This window comes from Heterodontus francisci, chromosome 16 (assembly GCF_036365525.1).
Source record: "Heterodontus francisci isolate sHetFra1 chromosome 16, sHetFra1.hap1, whole genome shotgun sequence".
NCBI classification, from domain to species: Eukaryota; Metazoa; Chordata; class Chondrichthyes; order Heterodontiformes; family Heterodontidae; genus Heterodontus; species Heterodontus francisci.
This window is the reverse complement of record NC_090386.1, coordinates 4,890,962-4,908,842: the sequence shown is the minus strand read 5'-3', so window position 1 is coordinate 4,908,842 and position 17,881 is coordinate 4,890,962.

The following is a 17,881-nucleotide window of genomic DNA, read 5'->3' as shown; positions in this document are numbered from 1 at the left end:
GAGAGTGATAGAGAGTGATAGAGAGTGTCAGAGAGTGATAGAGAGTGTCAGAGAGTGATAGTGAGTGTCTGAGAGTGTCAGAGAGTGTCAGAGTGTGTCAGAGAGTGATAGAGAGTGATAGAGGCTGTCAGAGGGTGTCGGAGAGAGATAGAGGGTGATAGAGAGTGTCAGAGAGTGATAGTGAGTGTCAGAGAGTGTCAGAGAGTGATAGTGAGTGATAGAGAGTGTCAGAGAGTGTCAGAGAGTGACAGAGAGTGATAGAGAGTGATAGAGAGTGATAGAGAGTGTCAGAGAGAGATAGAGAGAGATAGAGAGTGTCAGAGAGTGTCAGAGAGTGATAGAGTGTCAGAGAGTGTCAGAGAGTGATAGAGAGTGTCAGAGAGTGTCAGAGAGTCATAGAGAGTGATAGAGACTGTCAGAGGGTGTCGGAGAGAGATAGAGGGTGATAGAGAGTGTGAGAGAGTGATAGTGAGTGTCAGAGAGTGTCAGAGAGTGATAGTGAGTGATAGAGAGTGTCAGAGAGTGTCAGAGAGTGATAGAGAGTGATAGAGAGTGTCAGAGAGTGATAGTGAGTGTCTGAGAGTGTCAGAGAGTGATAGTGAGTGATAGAGAGTGTCAGAGAGTGTCAGAGTGTGATAGAGAGTGATAGAGACTGTCAGAGGGTGTCGGAGAGAGATAGAGGGTGATAGAGAGTGTCAGAGAGTGATAGAGAGTGTCAGAGAGTGTCAGAGAGAGATAGAGAGAGATAGAGAGTGTCAGAGAGTGTCAGAGAGTGATAGAGAGTGTCAGAGAGTGTCAGAGAGTGATAGAGAGTGTCAGAGAGTGTCAGAGAGTGATAGAGAGTGATAGAGACTGTCAGAGGGTGTCGGAGAGAGATAGAGGGTGATAGAGAGTGTCAGAGAGTGATAGTGAGTGTCAGAGAGTGTCAGAGAGTGATAGTGAGTGATAGAGAGTGTCAGAGAGTGTCAGAGAGTGATAGAGAGTGATAGAGACTGTCAGAGGGTGTCGGAGAGAGATAGAGGGTGATAGAGAGTGTCAGAGATTGATAGTGAGTGTCAGAGAGTGTCAGAGAGTGATAGTGAGTGATAGAGAGTGTCAGAGAGTGTCAGAGAGTGATAGAGAGTGATAGAGAGTGTCAGAGAGTGTCAGAGAGTGATAGTGAGTGTCTGAGAGTGTCTGAGAGTGTCAGAGAGTGTCAGAGAGTGATAGAGAGTGAAAGAGACTTTCAGAGAGTGTCAAAAGAGAGATAGAGAGTGTCAGAGAGTGTCAGAGAGTGATAGAGAATGTCAGAGGGTGTCGGAGAGAGATAGAGGGTGATAGAGAGTGTCAGAGAGTGACAGTGAGTGTCAGAGAGTGTCAGAGAGTGTCAGAGAGTGATAGAGAGTGATAGAGAGTGTCAGAGTGTGTCAGAGAGAGATAGAGAGTGATAGAGAGTGTCAGAGAGTGATAGTGAGTGTCTGAGGGTGTCAGAGAGTGATCGAGAGTGATAGAGAGTGACAGAGAGTGACAGAGAGTGTCAGAGAGAGATAGAGAGTGATAGAGAGTGATAGTGAGTGTCAGAGCATCAGATATTGATAGTGAGTGTCTGAGAGTGTCTGAGATTGTCAGAGAGTGTCAGAGAGTGATAGAAAGTGTCAGAGAATGTCTGATCGTGATAAACAGTGTCGGAGAGTGATAGAGAGTTTCAGAGAGTGATAGAGAGTGTCAGAGAGTGATAGTGAGCGTCTGAGAGTGTTTGAGATTATCAGAGAGTGTCAGAGAGTGATAGTGAGTGTCAGAGAGTGTCAGAGAGTGTCAGAGAGTGATAGAGAGTGATAGAGAATGTCAGAGAGTGTCAGAGAGTGATAATGTGTGTCAGAGAGTGTCAGAGAGTGATAGTGAGTGTCTGAGAGTGTCTGAGATTGTCAGAGAGTGTCTGAGAGTGATAGAGAGTGTCAGAGAGTGAGAGAGAGTGTCAGAGAGTGTCAGGGAGTGTCAGAGAGTGATAGAGAGTGATAGAGAGTGTCAGAGAGTGATAATGAGTGTCAGAGAGTGACAGAGAGTGTCAGAGAGTGTCAGAGAGTGATAGAGAGTGATAGAGAGTATCAGAGAGTGTCTGAGAGAGTCTGAGAGTTTCAGAGAGTGATAGTGAGTGTCAGAGAGTGTCAGAGAGTGATAGTGAGTGTCTGAGAGTGTCTGAGATAGTCAGAGAGTGATAGTGAGTGTCAGAGAGTGATAGTGAGTGTCTGAGAGTGTCTGACATTGTCAGAGAGTGTCAGAGAGCGTCAGAGAACTGTCAGAGAATGTCAGAGAGTGATAGAGAGTGATAGTAAGTGTCAGAGAGTGATAGAGAGTGTCAGAGAGTTATAGTGAGCGTCTGAGAGAGTTTGAGATTATCAGAGAGTGTCAGAGAGTGATAGTGAGTTTCAGAGAGTGTCAGAGAGTGTCAGAGAGTGTCAGAGAGTGTCAGAGAGTGATATAGAGTGATAGAGAATGTCAGAGAGTGTCAGAGAGTGATATTGTGTGTCAGAGAGTGTCAGAGAGTGATAGTGAGTGTCTGAGAGTGTCTGAGATTGTCAGAGAGTGATAGAGAGTGTCAGAGAGTGAGAGAGAGAGTCAGAGAGTGTCAGGGAATGTCAGAGAGTGTCAGAGAGTGACAGAGAGTGTCAGAGAGTGATATAGAGTGTCAGAGAGTGTCAGAGAGTGATAGACACTGTCAGAGAGTGTCAAAGAGTGATATAGTGTGTCAGAGAGTGTCAGAGTGTGATAGAGGGTGTCAGAGAGTGTCAGAGAGTGTCAGAGAGTGTCTGAGAGTGATAGAGAGTGTCAGAGAGTGTCAGAGAGTGATAAAGAGTGTCAGAGAGTGCTAGTGAGTGTCTGAGAGTGTCAGAGAGTGATATAGAGTGTCAGAGAGTGTCAGAGAGTGATAGAGACTGACAGAGAGTGTCAGAGAGTGTCAAAGAGTGATATAGTGTGTCAGAGAGTGTCAGAGAGTGATAGAGAGTGTCAGAGAGTGTCAGAGAGTGTCAGAGAGTGATAGAAAGTGTCAGAGAGTGTCAGAGAGTGTCAGAGAGTGATAGAGAGTGTCAGAGAGTGTCAGAGAGTGATAGAGAGTGTCAGAGAGTGATAGTGAGTGTCTGAGAGTGTCAGAGAGTGTCAGAGAGTGATAGAGATTGATAGAGAGTGTTAGAGAGTGTCAGAGAGTGTCAGAGAGTGATAGAGAGTGATATAGAGTGTCAGAAAGTGTTAGAGAGTGTCAGAGAGTGATAAAGAGTGTCAGAGAGTGTCAGAGAGTGATAGAGAGTGTCAGAGAGTGTCAGAGAGTGTCAGAGAGTGATAGAGATTGATAGAGAGTGTTAGAGAGTGTCAGAGAGTGATAGAGAGTGTTGGAGAGTGATAGAGAGTGTCAGAAAGTGTTAGTGAGTGTCAGAGAGTGATACAGAGTGTCAGAGAGTGTCAGAGAGTGATAGAGAGTGTCAGAGAGTGTCAGAGAGTGTCAGAGAGTGATAGAGAGGGTCAGAGAGTGTCAGAGATTGATAGAGAGTGTCAGAGAGTGTCAGAGAGTGTCAGAGAGTGATAGTGAGTGTCTGAGAGTGTCAGAGAGTGTCAGAGAGTGTCAGAGAGTGTCAGAGAGATTGTTAGAGAGTGTCAGAGAGTGATAGAGATTGATAGAGAGTGTTAGAGAGTGTCAGAGAGTGATAGAGAGTGTCAGAGAGTGATAGAGAGTGTCAGAAAGTGTTAGAGAGTGTCAGAGAGTGATACAGAGTGTCAGAGAGTGTCAGAGAGTGATAGAGAGTGTCAGAGAGTGTCAGAGAGTGTCAGAGAGTGATAGTGAGTGTCAGAGAGTGTCAGAGAGTAATAGTGAGTGTCAGAGAGTGTCAGAGGGTGATAGAGAGTTTCAGAGAGCGTCTGAGATTGTCTGAGAGTTTCAGAGAGTGATAGTGAGTGTCAGAGAGTCTCAGAGAGTGATAGTGATCGTCTGAGAGTGTCTGAGATTGTCAGTGAGTTTCAGAGAGTTTCAGAGAGTGATAGAGAGTGTCAGAGATTGTCAGAGAGTGATAGAGAGTGATAGATAGTGTCAGAGATTGATATAGAGTGTCAGAGGGTGTCAGAGAGTGTCAGAGAGTGTCAGAGAGTGATAGAGAGTGATAGAGACTGTCAGAGGGTGTCGGAGAGAGATAGAGGGTGATAGAGAGTGTCAGAGAGTGATAGTGAGTGATAGAGAGTGTCAGAGAGTGATAGAGAGTGATAGAGACTGTCAGAGAGTGATAGTGAGTGTCTGAGAGTGTCAGAGAGTGTCAGAGAGTGATAGAGAGTGAAAGAGACTGTCAGAGAGTGTCAGAGAGAGATAGAGAGTGATAGAGAGTGAAAGAGACTGTCAGAGAGTGTCAGAGAGAGATAGAAAGTGATAGAGAGTGTCAGAGAGTGTCAGAGAGTGATACAGAGTGTCAGAGAGTGATAGTGAGTGTCTGAGAGTGTCAGAGAGTGTCAGAGAGTGATAGAGAGTGAAAGAGACTGTCAGAGAGTGTCAGAGAGAGAGATAGAGAGTGTCAGAGAGTGTCAGAGAGTGATACAGAGTGTCAGAGAGTGTCAGAGAGTGATAGAGAGTGTCAGAGAGTGTCAGAGAGTGTCAGAGAGTGATAGAGAGGGTCAGAGAGTGTCAAAGATAGATAGAGAGTGTCAGAGAGTGTCAGAGAGTGTCAGAGAGTGATAGTGAGTGTCTGAGAGTGTCAGAGAGTGTCAGAGAGTGTCAGAGAGATTGTTAGAGAGTGTCAGAGAGGGATAGAGATTGATAGAGAGTGTTAGAGAGTGTCAGAGAGTGATAGAGAGTGTTAGAGAGTGATAGAGAGTGTCAGAAAGTGTTAGAGAGTGTCAGAGAGTGATACAGAGTGTCAGAGAGTGTCAGAGAGTGATAGAGAGTGTCAGAGAGTGTCAGAGAGTGTCAGAGAGTGATAGTGAGTGTCAGAGAGTGTCAGAGAGTAATAGTGAGTGTCAGAGAGTGTCAGAGGGTGATAGAGAGTTTCAGAGAGCGTCTGAGATTGTCTGAGAGTTTCAGAGAGTGATAGTGAGTGTCAGAGAGTCTCAGAGAGTGATAGTGAGTGTCTGAGAGTGTCTGAGATTGTCAGAGAGTGATAGTGATTGTCAGAGAGTGTCAGAGAGTGATAGTGAGTGTCTGAGAGTGTCTGAGATTGTCAGAGAGTGTCAGAGACTATCAGAGAGTGATAGTGATCGTCTGAGAGTGTCTGAGATTGTCAGTGAGTTTCAGAGAGTTTCAGAGAGTGATAGAGAGTGTCAGAGATTGTCAGAGAGTGATAGAGAGTGATAGATAGTGTCAGAGATAGATATAGAGTGTCAGAGGGTGTCAGAGAGTGTCAGAGAGAGTCAGAGAGTGATAGAGAGTGATAGAGACTGTCAGAGGGTGTCGGAGAGAGATAGAGGGTGATAGAGAGTGTCAGAGAGTGATAGTGAGTGATAGAGAGTGTCAGAGAGTGATAGAGAGTGATAGAGACTGTCAGAGAGTGATAGTGAGTGTCTGAGAGTGTCAGAGAGTGTCAGAGAGTGATAGAGAGTGATAGAGAGTGTTAGAGAGTGTCAGAGAGTGTCAGAGAGTGATAGAGAGTGATATAGAGTGTCAGAAAGTGTTAGAGAGTGTCAGAGAGTGATAAAGAGTGTCAGAGAGTGTCAGAGAGTGATAGAGAGTGTCAGAGAGTGTCAGAGAGTGTCAGAGAGTGATAGAGATTGATAGAGAGTGTTAGAGAGTGTCAGAGAGTGATAGAGAGTGTTGGAGAGTGATAGAGAGTGTCAGAAAGTGTTAGTGAGTGTCAGAGAGTGATACAGAGTGTCAGAGAGTGTCAGAGAGTGATAGAGAGTGTCAGAGAGTGTCAGAGAGTGTCAGAGAGTGATAGAGAGGGTCAGAGAGTGTCAGAGATTGATAGAGAGTGTCAGAGAGTGTCAGAGAGTGTCAGAGAGTGATAGTGAGTGTCTGAGAGTGTCAGAGAGTGTCAGAGAGTGTCAGAGAGTGTCAGAGAGATTGTTAGAGAGTGTCAGAGAGTGATAGAGATTGATAGAGAGTGTTAGAGAGTGTCAGAGAGTGATAGAGAGTGTCAGAGAGTGATAGAGAGTGTCAGAAAGTGTTAGAGAGTGTCAGAGAGTGATACAGAGTGTCAGAGAGTGTCAGAGAGTGATAGAGAGTGTCAGAGAGTGTCAGAGAGTGTCAGAGAGTGATAGTGAGTGTCAGAGAGTGTCAGAGAGTAATAGTGAGTGTCAGAGAGTGTCAGAGGGTGATAGAGAGTTTCAGAGAGCGTCTGAGATTGTCTGAGAGTTTCAGAGAGTGATAGTGAGTGTCAGAGAGTCTCAGAGAGTGATAGTGATCGTCTGAGAGTGTCTGAGATTGTCAGTGAGTTTCAGAGAGTTTCAGAGAGTGATAGAGAGTGTCAGAGATTGTCAGAGAGTGATAGAGAGTGATAGATAGTGTCAGAGATTGATATAGAGTGTCAGAGGGTGTCAGAGAGTGTCAGAGAGTGTCAGAGAGTGATAGAGAGTGATAGAGACTGTCAGAGGGTGTCGGAGAGAGATAGAGGGTGATAGAGAGTGTCAGAGAGTGATAGTGAGTGATAGAGAGTGTCAGAGAGTGATAGAGAGTGATAGAGACTGTCAGAGAGTGATAGTGAGTGTCTGAGAGTGTCAGAGAGTGTCAGAGAGTGATAGAGAGTGAAAGAGACTGTCAGAGAGTGTCAGAGAGAGATAGAGAGTGATAGAGAGTGAAAGAGACTGTCAGAGAGTGTCAGAGAGAGATAGAAAGTGATAGAGAGTGTCAGAGAGTGTCAGAGAGTGATACAGAGTGTCAGAGAGTGATAGTGAGTGTCTGAGAGTGTCAGAGAGTGTCAGAGAGTGATAGAGAGTGAAAGAGACTGTCAGAGAGTGTCAGAGAGAGAGATAGAGAGTGTCAGAGAGTGTCAGAGAGTGATACAGAGTGTCAGAGAGTGTCAGAGAGTGATAGAGAGTGTCAGAGAGTGTCAGAGAGTGTCAGAGAGTGATAGAGAGGGTCAGAGAGTGTCAAAGATAGATAGAGAGTGTCAGAGAGTGTCAGAGAGTGTCAGAGAGTGATAGTGAGTGTCTGAGAGTGTCAGAGAGTGTCAGAGAGTGTCAGAGAGTGTCAGAGAGATTGTTAGAGAGTGTCAGAGAGTGATAGAGATTGATAGAGAGTGTTAGAGAGTGTCAGAGAGTGATAGAGAGTGTTAGAGAGTGATAGAGAGTGTCAGAAAGTGTTAGAGAGTGTCAGAGAGTGATACAGAGTGTCAGAGAGTGTCAGAGAGTGATAGAGAGTGTCAGAGAGTGTCAGAGAGTGTCAGAGAGTGATAGTGAGTGTCAGAGAGTGTCAGAGAGTAATAGTGAGTGTCAGAGAGTGTCAGAGGGTGATAGAGAGTTTCAGAGAGCGTCTGAGATTGTCTGAGAGTTTCAGAGAGTGATAGTGAGTGTCAGAGAGTCTCAGAGAGTGATAGTGAGTGTCTGAGAGTGTCTGAGATTGTCAGAGAGTGATAGTGATTGTCAGAGAGTGTCAGAGAGTGATAGTGAGTGTCTGAGAGTGTCTGAGATTGTCAGAGAGTGTCAGAGACTATCAGAGAGTGATAGTGATCGTCTGAGAGTGTCTGAGATTGTCAGTGAGTTTCAGAGAGTTTCAGAGAGTGATAGAGAGTGTCAGAGATTGTCAGAGAGTGATAGAGAGTGATAGATAGTGTCAGAGATAGATATAGAGTGTCAGAGGGTGTCAGAGAGTGTCAGAGAGAGTCAGAGAGTGATAGAGAGTGATAGAGACTGTCAGAGGGTGTCGGAGAGAGATAGAGGGTGATAGAGAGTGTCAGAGAGTGATAGTGAGTGATAGAGAGTGTCAGAGAGTGATAGAGAGTGATAGAGACTGTCAGAGAGTGATAGTGAGTGTCTGAGAGTGTCAGAGAGTGTCAGAGAGTGATAGAGAGTGAAAGAGACTGTCAGAGAGTGTCAGAGAGAGATAGAGAGTGATAGAGAGTGAAAGAGACTGTCAGAGAGTGTCAGAGAGAGATAGAAAGTGATAGAGAGTGTCAGAGAGTGTCAGAGAGTGATACAGAGTGTCAGAGAGTGATAGTGAGTGTCTGAGAGTGTCAGAGAGTGTCAGAGAGTGATAGAGAGTGAAAGAGACTGTCAGAGAGTGTCAGAGAGAGATAGAGAGTGTCAGAGAGTGTCAGAGAGTGATAGAGAGTGTCAGAGAAAGATAGTGAATGTCAGAGAGTGTCAGAGAGTGTCAGAGAGTTATAGTGAGTGATAGAGAGTTTCTGAGATTGGCAGAGAGTGGTAGTGAGTGTCAGAGAGTGTCAGAGAGTGATAGAGAGTGAGAGAGAGTGATCGCAAGAGTCTGAGTGTGTCTGAGAGTGTCAGAGAGTGATAGAGAGTGATAGAGAGTGAAAGAGACTGTCAGAGAGTGTCAGAGAGTGTCAGAGAGAGATAGAGAGTGTCAGAGAGTGATAGAGAGTGAAAGAGACTGCCAGAGAGTGATAGAGAGTGTCAGAGAGAGATAGAGAGTGTCAGAGAGTGATAGAGAGTGATAGAGAGTGTCAGAGAGTGATAGAGAGTGATAGTGAGTTTCTGTGAATGTCAGAGTGTGTCAGAGAGTGTCAGAATGTGACAGAGAGTGATGGAGACTGTCAGAGAGTGTCAGAGAGATATAGAGAGTGATAGAGAGTGTCAGAGAGTGTCAGAGAGAGATAGAGAGTGTCAGAGAGTGTCAGAGAGTGATAGAGAGTGATAGAGAGTGTCAGAGAGTGATAGAGAGTGTCAGAGAGTGATAGTGAGTGTCTGAGAGTGTCAGAGAGTGTCAGAGAATGTCAGAGAGTGATAGAGAGTGATAGAGACTGTCAGAGGGTGTCGGAGAGAGATAGAGGGTGATAGAGAGTGTCAGAGAGTGATAGTGAGTGTCAGAGAGTGTCAGAGAGTGATAGTGAGTGATAGAGAGTGTCAGAGAGTGTCAGAGAGTGACAGAGAGTGATAGAGACTGTCAGAGGGTGTCGGAGAGAGATAGAGGGTGATAGAGAGTGTCAGAGAGTGATAGTGAGTGTCAGAGAGTGTCAGAGAGTGATAGTGAGTGATAGAGAGTGTCAGAGAGTGTCAGAGAGTGATAGAGAGTGATAGAGAGTGTCAGAGAGTGATAGTGAGTGTCTGAGAGTGTCAGAGAGTGATAGTGAGTGTCTGAGAGTGTCTGAGAGTGTCAGAGAGTGTCAGAGAGTGATAGAGAGTGAAAGAGACTTTCAGAGAGTGTCAGAGAGAGATAGAGAGTGTCAGAGAGTGTCAGAGAGTGATAGAGAGTGTCAGAGAAAGATAGTGAATGTCAGAGAGTGTCAGAGAGTTATAGTGAGTGATAGAGAGTTTCTGAGATTGGCAGAAAGTGGTAGTGAGTGTCAGAGAGTGTCAGAGAGTGATAGAGAGTGATAGAGAGTGATAGTAAGAGTCTGAGTGTGTCTGAGAGTGTCAGAGAGTGTCAGAGAGTGATAGAGAGTGAAAGTGACTGTCAGAGAGTTTCAGAGAGAGATAGAGAGTGTCTGAGAGTGTCAGAGAGTGTCAGAGAGTGAAAGAGAGTGAAAGAGACTGTCAGAGAATGTGAGAGAGTGTCAGAGAGAGAAAGTGAGTGTCTGTGAGTGTCTGAGAGTGTCAGAGAGTCTCAGAGAGTGATAGAGAGTGAAAGAGACTGCCAGAGAGTGATAGAGAGTGTCAGAGAGAGATAGAGAGTGTCAGAGAGTGTCAGAGAGTGATAGAGAGTGTCAGAGAGTGATAGAGAGTGTCAGAGAGTGATAGAGAGTGATGGAGACTGTCAGAGAGTGTCAGAGAGATATAGAGAGTGATAGAGAGTGTCAGAGAGTGTCAGAGGGAGATAGAGAGTGTCAGAGAGTGTCAGATAGTGATAGAGGGTGATAGAGAGTGTCAGAGAGTGATAGAGAGTGTCAGAGAGTGATAGTGAGTGTCTGAGAGTGTCAGAGAGTGTCAGAGAGAGATAGAGAGTGTCAGAGAGTGTCAGATAGTGATAGAGGGTGATAGAGAGTGTCAGAGAGTGATAGAGAGTGTCAGAGAGTGATAGTGAGTGTCTGAGAGTGTCAGAGAGTGTCAGAGAGTGTCAGAGAGTGATAGAGAGTGATGGAGACTGTCAGAGAGTGTCAGAGAGTGTCAGAGAGTGATAGAGAGTGTCAGAGAGTGATAGAGAGTGTCAGAGAGTGATAGTGAGTGTCTGAGAGTGTCAGAGAGTGTCAGAGAGTGTCAGAGAGTGACAGAGAGTGATGGAGACTGTCAGTGAGTGTCAGCGAGTGTCAGAGAGTGATAGAGAGTGTCAGAGAGTGATGGAGACTGTCAGAGAGTGATAGTGAGTGTCTGAGAGTGTCTGAGAGTGTCAGAGAGTGTCAGAGAGTGATAGAGAGTGATGGAGACTGTCAGAGAGTGTCAGAGAGTGTCAGAGAGTGTCAGAGAGAGTCAGAGAGTGATAGAGAGTGTCAGAGAGTGATAGAGAGTGTCAGAGAGTGATAGTGAGTGTCTGAGAGTGTCAGAGAGTGTCAGAGAGTGATAGAGAGTGTCAGAGAGTGATAGTGAGTGTCTGAGAGTGTCAGAGAGTGTCAGAGAGTGTTAGAGAGTGATGGAGACTGTCAGAGAGTGTAAGAGAGTGTCAGAGCGTGTCAGAGAGATATAGAGAGTGATAGAGAGTGTCAGAGAGTGTCAGAGAGCGATAGTGAGTGTCTGAGAGTGTCAGAGAGTGTCATAGAGTGATAGAGAGTGTCAGAGAGTGTCTGAGAGTGTCTGAGAGTGTCAGAGAGTGTCAGAGAGTGATAGAGAGTGATGGAGACTGTCAGAGAGTGTCAGAGAGTGTCAGAGAGTGTCAGAGAGAGTCAGAGAGTGATAGAGAGTGTCAGAGAGTGATAGAGAGTGTCAGAGAGTGATAGTGAGTGTCTGAGAGTGTCAGAGAGTGTCAGAGAGTGATAGAGAGTGTCAGAGAGTGATAGTGAGTGTCTGAGAGTGTCAGAGAGTGTCAGAGAGTGTTAGAGAGTGATGGAGACTGTCAGAGAGTGTAAGAGAGTGTCAGAGCGTGTCAGAGAGATATAGAGAGTGATAGAGAGTGTCAGAGAGTGTCAGAGAGTGATAGTGAGTGTCTGAGAGTGTCAGAGAGTGTCAGAGAGTGATAGAGAGTGTCAGAGAGTGATAGTGAGTGTCTGAGAGTGTCAGAGAGTGTCAGAGAGTGTTAGAGAGTGATGGAGACTGTCAGAGAGTGTAAGAGAGTGTCAGAGCGTGTCAGAGAGATATAGAGAGTGATAGAGAGTGTCAGAGAGTGTCAGAGAGCGATAATGAGTGTCTGAGAGTGTCAGAGAGTTTCCGAGAGTGATGGAGAGTCAGAGAGAGTCAGAGAGTGACAGAGAGTCGCAGAGAGTGTCAGAGAGTGTCAGAGAGTGTCAGAGAGAGTCAGAGAGTGATAGAGAGTGTCAGAGAGTGATAGTGTCAGAGAGTGATAGTGAGTGTCTGAGAGTGTCAGAGAGTGTCAGAGAGTGATAGAGAGTGTCAGAGAGTGATAGTGAGTGTCTGAGAGTGTCAGAGAGTGTCAGAGAGTGTTAGAGAGTGATGGAGACTGTCAGAGAGTGTAAGAGAGTGTCAGAGCGTGTCAGAGAGATATAGAGAGTGATAGAGAGTGTCAGAGAGTGTCAGAGAGCGATAGTGAGTGTCTGAGAGTGTCAGAGAGTGTCATAGAGTGATAGAGAGTGTCAGAGAGTGTCTGAGAGTGTCTGAGAGTGTCAGAGAGTGTCAGAGAGTGATAGAGAGTGATGGAGACTGTCAGAGAGTGTCAGAGAGTGTCAGAGAGTGATAGTGAGTGTCTGAGAGTGTCAGAGAGTGTCAGAGAGTGATAGAGAGTGTCAGAGAGTGATAGTGAGTGTCTGAGAGTGTCAGAGAGTGTCAGAGAGTGTTAGAGAGTGATGGAGACTGTCAGAGAGTGTAAGAGAGTGTCAGAGCGTGTCAGAGAGATATAGAGAGTGATAGAGAGTGTCAGAGAGTGTCAGAGAGTGATAGTGAGTGTCTGAGAGTGTCAGAGAGTGTCAGAGAGTGATAGAGAGTGTCAGAGAGTGATAGTGAGTGTCTGAGAGTGTCAGAGAGTGTCAGAGAGTGTTAGAGAGTGATGGAGACTGTCAGAGAGTGTAAGAGAGTGTCAGAGCGTGTCAGAGAGATATAGAGAGTGATAGAGAGTGTCAGAGAGTGTCAGAGAGCGATAATGAGTGTCTGAGAGTGTCAGAGAGTTTCCGAGAGTGATGGAGAGTCAGAGAGAGTCAGAGAGTGACAGAGAGTCGCAGAGAGTGTCAGAGATTGTCAGAGAGTGTCAGAGAGTGATAGGGAGTGTCAGAGAGTGTCAGAGAGTGATATAGAGTGTCCTAGAGTGATAGAGAGTGTCAGAGAGTGATAGTGAGTGTCTGAGAGTGTCTGAGATTGTCAGAGATTGATAGAGAGTGATAGAGTCTGTCAGAGAGTGTCAGAGAGAGATTGAGAGTGTCAGAGAGTGTCAGAGAGTGATAGTGAGTGTCTGAGAGTGTCTGAGATAGTCAGAGAGTGATAGTGAGTGTCAGAGAGTGATAGAGAGTGTCTCAGAGTGTCAGAGAGTGTCAGAGAGATATAGAGAGTGATAGAAAGTGTCAGAGAGTGTTAGAGAGTGATAGAGAGTGATAGTGAGTGTCTGAGAGAGTCAGAGACTGTCAGAGAGTGATAGAGAGCGTCAGAGAGAGTCAGAGATTGTCAGGGAGTGATAGAGAGTGTCAGAGAGTTATAGAGAGTGTCAGAGAGCGATAGTGAGTGTCTGAGTGTGTCTGAGATTGTCAGAGAGAGTCAGAGATTGTCAGAGAGTGTCAGAGAGTGACAGAGAGTGTCAGAGAGATATAGAGAGTGACAGAGACTGTCAGAGAGTGTCAGAAACTGTCAGAGAGAGATAGTGAGTGTCAGAGAGTGTCAGAGAGTGTCAGAGGGTGATAGAGAGTTTCAGAGAGTGTCTGAGATTGTCTGAGAGTTTCAGAGAGTGATAGTGAGTGTCAGAGAGTCTCAGAGAGTGATAGTGAGTGTCTAAGATTGTCAGAGAGTGATAGTGATTGTCAGAGAGTGTCAGAGAGTGATAGTGAGTGTCTGAGAGTGTCTGAGATTGTCAGAGAGTGTCAGAGACTATCAGAGAGTGATAGTGACCGTCTGAGAGTGTCTGAGATTGTCAGTGAGTTTCAGAGAGTTTCAGAGAGTGATAGAGAGTGTCAGAGATTGTCAGAGAGTGATAGAGAGTGATAGAGAGTGTCAGAGAGTGATAGAGAGTGTCAGAGGGTGTCAGAGAGTGTCAGAGAGTGTCAGAGAGTGATAGAGAGTGATAGAGACTGTCAGATGGTGTCGGAGAGAGATAGAGGGTGATAGAGAGTGTCAGAGAGTGTCAGAGAGTGATAGTGAGTGATAGAGAGTGTCAGAGAGTGATAGAGAGTGATAGAGACTGTCAGAGAGTGATAGTGAGTGTCTGAGAGTGTCAGAGAGTGTCAGAGAGTGATAGAGAGTGAAAGAGACTGTCAGAGAGTGTCAGAGAGAGATAGAGAGTGATAGAGAGTGAAAGAGACTGTCAGAGAGTGTCAGAGAGAGATAGAGAGTGATAGAGAGTGTCAGAGAGTGACAGAGAGTGATAGAGAGTGTCAGAGAGTGATAGTGAGTGTCTGAGAGTGTCTGAGAGTGTCAGAGAGTGTCAGAGAGTGATAGAGAGAGAAAGAGACAGTCAGAGAGTGTCAGAGAGAGATAGAGAGTGTCAGAGAGTGTCAGAGAGTGACAGAGAGTGTCAGAGAGTGATAGTGAATGTCAGAGGGTGTCAGAGAGTGTCAGAGAGTGTCAGAGAGTTATAGTGAGTGATAGTGAGTTTCTGAGATTGGCAGAGAGTGTTAGTGAGTGTCAGAGAGTGTCAGAGAGTGATAGAGAGTGTTAGAGAGTGATAGTAAGAGTCTGAGTGTGTCTGAGAGTGTCAGAGAGTGTCAGAGAGTGATAGAGAGTGATAGAGAGTGAAAGAGAGTGAAAGAGACTGTCAGAGAGTGTCAGAGAGAGATAGAGAGTGATAGAGAGTGAAAGAGACAGTCAGAGAGTGTCAGAGAGAGATAGAAAGTGATAGAGAGTGTCAGAGAGTGTCAGAGAGTGATACAGAGTGTCAGAGAGTGATAGTGAGTGTCTGAGAGTGTCTGAGAGTGTCAGAGAGTGTCAGAGAGTGATAGAGAGTGAAAGAGACTGTCAGAGAGTGTCAGAGAGAGATAGAGAGTGTCAGAGAGTGTCAGAGAATGATAGAGAGTGTCAGAGAAAGATAGTGAATGTCAGAGAGTGTCAGAGAGTGTCAGAGAGTTATAGTGAGTGATAGAGAGTTTCTGAGATTGGCAGAGAGTGGTAGTGAGTGTCAGAGAGTGTCAGAGAGTGATAGAGAGTGATAGAGAGTGATAGCAAGAGTCTGAGTGTGTCTGAGAGTGTCAGAGAGTGATAGAGAGTGATAGAGAGTGAAAGAGACTGTCAGAGAGTGTCAGAGAGTGTCAGAGAGTGATAGAGAGTGAAAGAGACAGCCAGAGAGTGATAGAGAGTGTCAGAGAGAGATAGAGAGTGTCAGAGAGTGTCAGAGAGTGATAGAGAGTGATAGAGAGTGTCAGAGAGTGATAGAGAGTGTCAGAGAGTGATAGTGAATGTCTGAGAGTGTCAGAGAGTGTCAGAGAGTGTCAGAGAGTGACAGAGAGTGATGGAGACTGTCAGAGAGTGTCAGAGAGATATAGAGAGTGATAGAGAGTGTCAGAGAGTGTCAGAGAGAGATAGAGAGTGTCAGAGAGTTTCAGAGAGTGATAGAGAGTGATAGAGAGTGTCAGAGAGTGATAGAGAGTGTCAGAGAGTGATAGTGAGTGTCTGAGAGTGTCAGAGAGTGTCAGAGAGTGATAGAGAGTGATAGAGACTGTCAGAGGTTGTCGGAGAGAGATAGAGGGTGATAGAGAGTGTCAGAGAGTGATAGTGAGTGTCAGAGAGTGTCAGAGAGTGATAGTGAGTGATAGAGAGTGTCAGAGAGTGTCAGAGAGTGATAGAGAGTGATAGAGAGTGTCAGAGAGTGATAGTGAGTGTCTGAGAGTGTCTGAGAGTGTCAGAGTGTGTCAGAGAGTGATAGAGAGTGAAAGAGACTTTCAGAGAGTGTCAGAGAGAGATAGAGAGTGTCAGAGAGTGTCAGAGAGTGATAGAGAGTGTCAGAGAAAGATAGTGAATGTCAGAGAGTGTCAGAGAGTGTCAGAGAGTTATAGTGAGTGATAGAGAGTTTCTGAGATTGGCAGAAAGTGGTAGTGAGTGTCAGAGAGTGTCAGAGAGTGATAGAGAGTGATAGAGAGTGATAGTAAGAGTCTGAGTGTGTCTGAGAGTGTCAGAGAGTGTCAGAGAGTGATAGAGAGTGAAAGTGACTGTCAGAGAGTTTCAGAGAGAGACAGAGAGTGTCTGAGAGTGTCAGAGAGTGTCAGAGAGTGTCAGAGAGCGATAGTGAGTGTCTGAGAGTGTCAGAGAGTTTCCGAGAGTGATGGAGAGTCAGAGAGAGTCAGAGAGTGACAGAGAGTCGCAGAGAGTGTCAGAGAGTGACAGAGAGTGTCAGAGATTGTCAGAGAGTGTCAGAGAGTGATAGGGAGTGTCAGAGAGTGTCAGAGAGTGATATAGAGTGTCCGAGAGTGATAGAGAGTGTCAGAGAGTGATAGTGAGTGTCTGAGAGTGTCTGAGATTGTCAGAGATTGATAGAGAGTGATAGAGTCTGTCAGAGAGTGTCAGAGAGAGATTGAGAGTGTCAGAGAGTGTCAGAGAGTGATAGTGATTTTCAGAGAGTGTCAGAGAGTGATAGTGAGTGTCTGAGAGTGTCTGAGATAGTCAGAGAGTGATAGTGAGTGTCAGAGAGTGATAGAGAGTGTCTCAGAGTGTCAGAGAGTGTCAGAGAGATATAGAGAGTGATAGAAAGTGTCAGAGAGTGTTAGAGAGTGACAGAGAGTGATAGTGAGTGTCTGAGAGAGTCAGAGACTGTCAGAGAGTGATAGAGAGCGTCAGAGAGAGTCAGAGATTGTCAGGGAGTGATAGAGAGTGTCAGAGAGTTATAGAGAGTGTCAGAGAGCGATAGTGAGTGTCTGAGTGTGTCTGAGATTGTCAGACAGTGTCAGAGAGTGTCAGAGAGATATAGAGAGTGATAGTGAGCGTCAGAGAGTGTCAGAGAGTGATAGAGAGTGATAGTGAGTGTCTGAGAGAGTCAGAGACTGTCAGAGGGTGATAGAGAGTGTCAGAGAGAGTCAGAGAGTGTCAGAGAGTGATAGAGAGTGTCAGAGAGTGATAGTGAGTGTCTGAGTGTGTCTGAGATTGTCAGAGAGAGTCAGAGATTGTCAGAGAGTGTCAGAGAGTGTCAGAGAGTGTCAGAGAGATATAGAGAGTGACAGAGACTGTCAGAGAGTGTCAGAAACTGTCAGAGAGAGATAGTGAGTGTCAGAGAGTGTCAGAGAGTGTCAGAGAGTGATAGTGAGTGTCAGAGATTGTCAGAGGTTGATAGAGAGTTTCAGAGAGTGTCTGAGATTGTCTGAGAGTTTCAGAGAGTGATAGTGAGTGTCAGAGAGTCTCAGAGAGTGATAGTGAGTGTCTAAGATTGTCAGAGAGTGATAGTGATTGTCAGAGAGTGTCAGAGAGTGATAGTGAGTGTCTGAGAGTGTCTGAGATTGTCAGAGAGTGTCAGAGACTATCAGAGAGTGATAGTGATCGTCTGAGAGTGTCTGAGAATGTCAGTGAGTTTCAGAGAGTTTCAGAGAGTGATAGAGAGTGTCAGAGATTGTCAGAGAGTGATAGAGAGTGATAGAGAGTGTCAGTGAGTGATAGAGAGTGTCAGAGGGTGTCAGAGAGTGTCAGAGAGTGTCAGGGAGTGATAGAGAGTGTCAGGGAGTGATAGAGAGTGTCAGGGAGTGATAGAGAGTGATAGAGAGTGTCAGAGAGTGATAGAGAGTGTCAGAGGGTGTCAGAGAGTGTCAGAGAGTGTCAGGGAGTGATAGAGAGTGATAGAGACTGTCAGAGGGTGTCAGAGAGAGATAGAGGGTGATAGAGAGTGTAAGAGAGTGATAGTGAGTGTCAGAGAGTGTCAGAGAGTGATAGTGAGTGATAGAGAGAGTCAGAGAGTGATAGAGAGTGATAGAGACTGTCAGAGAGTGATAGTGAGTGTCTGAGAGTGTCAGAGAGTGTCAGAGAGTGATAGAGAGTGAAAGAGACTGTCAGAGAGTGTCAGAGAGAGATAGAGAGTGATAGAGAGTGAAAGAGACTGTCAGAGAGTGTCAGAGAGAGATAGAGAGTGATAGAGAGTGTCAGAGAGTGACAGAGAGTGATAGAGAGTGTCTGAGAGTGTCTGAGAGTGTCAGAGAGTGTCAGAGAGTGTCAGAGAGTGATAGAGAGTGAAAGAGACAGTCAGAGAGTGTCAGAGAGAGATAGAGAGTGTCAGAGAGTGTCAGAGAGTGACAGAGAGTGTCAGAGAGTGATAGTGAATGTCAGAGAGTGTCAGAGAGTGTCAGAGAGTTATAGTGAGTGATAGAGAGTTTCTGAGATTGGCAGAGAGTGGTAGTGAGTGTCAGAGAGTGTCAGAGAGTGATAGAGAGTGATAGAGAGTGATAGTAAGAGTCTGAGTGTGTCTGAGAGTGTCAGAGACTGTCAGAGAGTGTCAGAGAGAGATAGAAAGTGATAGAGAGTGTCAGAGAGTGTCAGAGAGTGATAGAGAGTGTCAGAGAGTGATAGTGAGTGTCTGAGAGTGTCTGAGAGTGTCAGAGAGTGTCAGAGAGTGATAGAGAGTGAAAGAGACTGTCAGAGAGTGTCAGAGAGAGATAGAGAGTGTCAG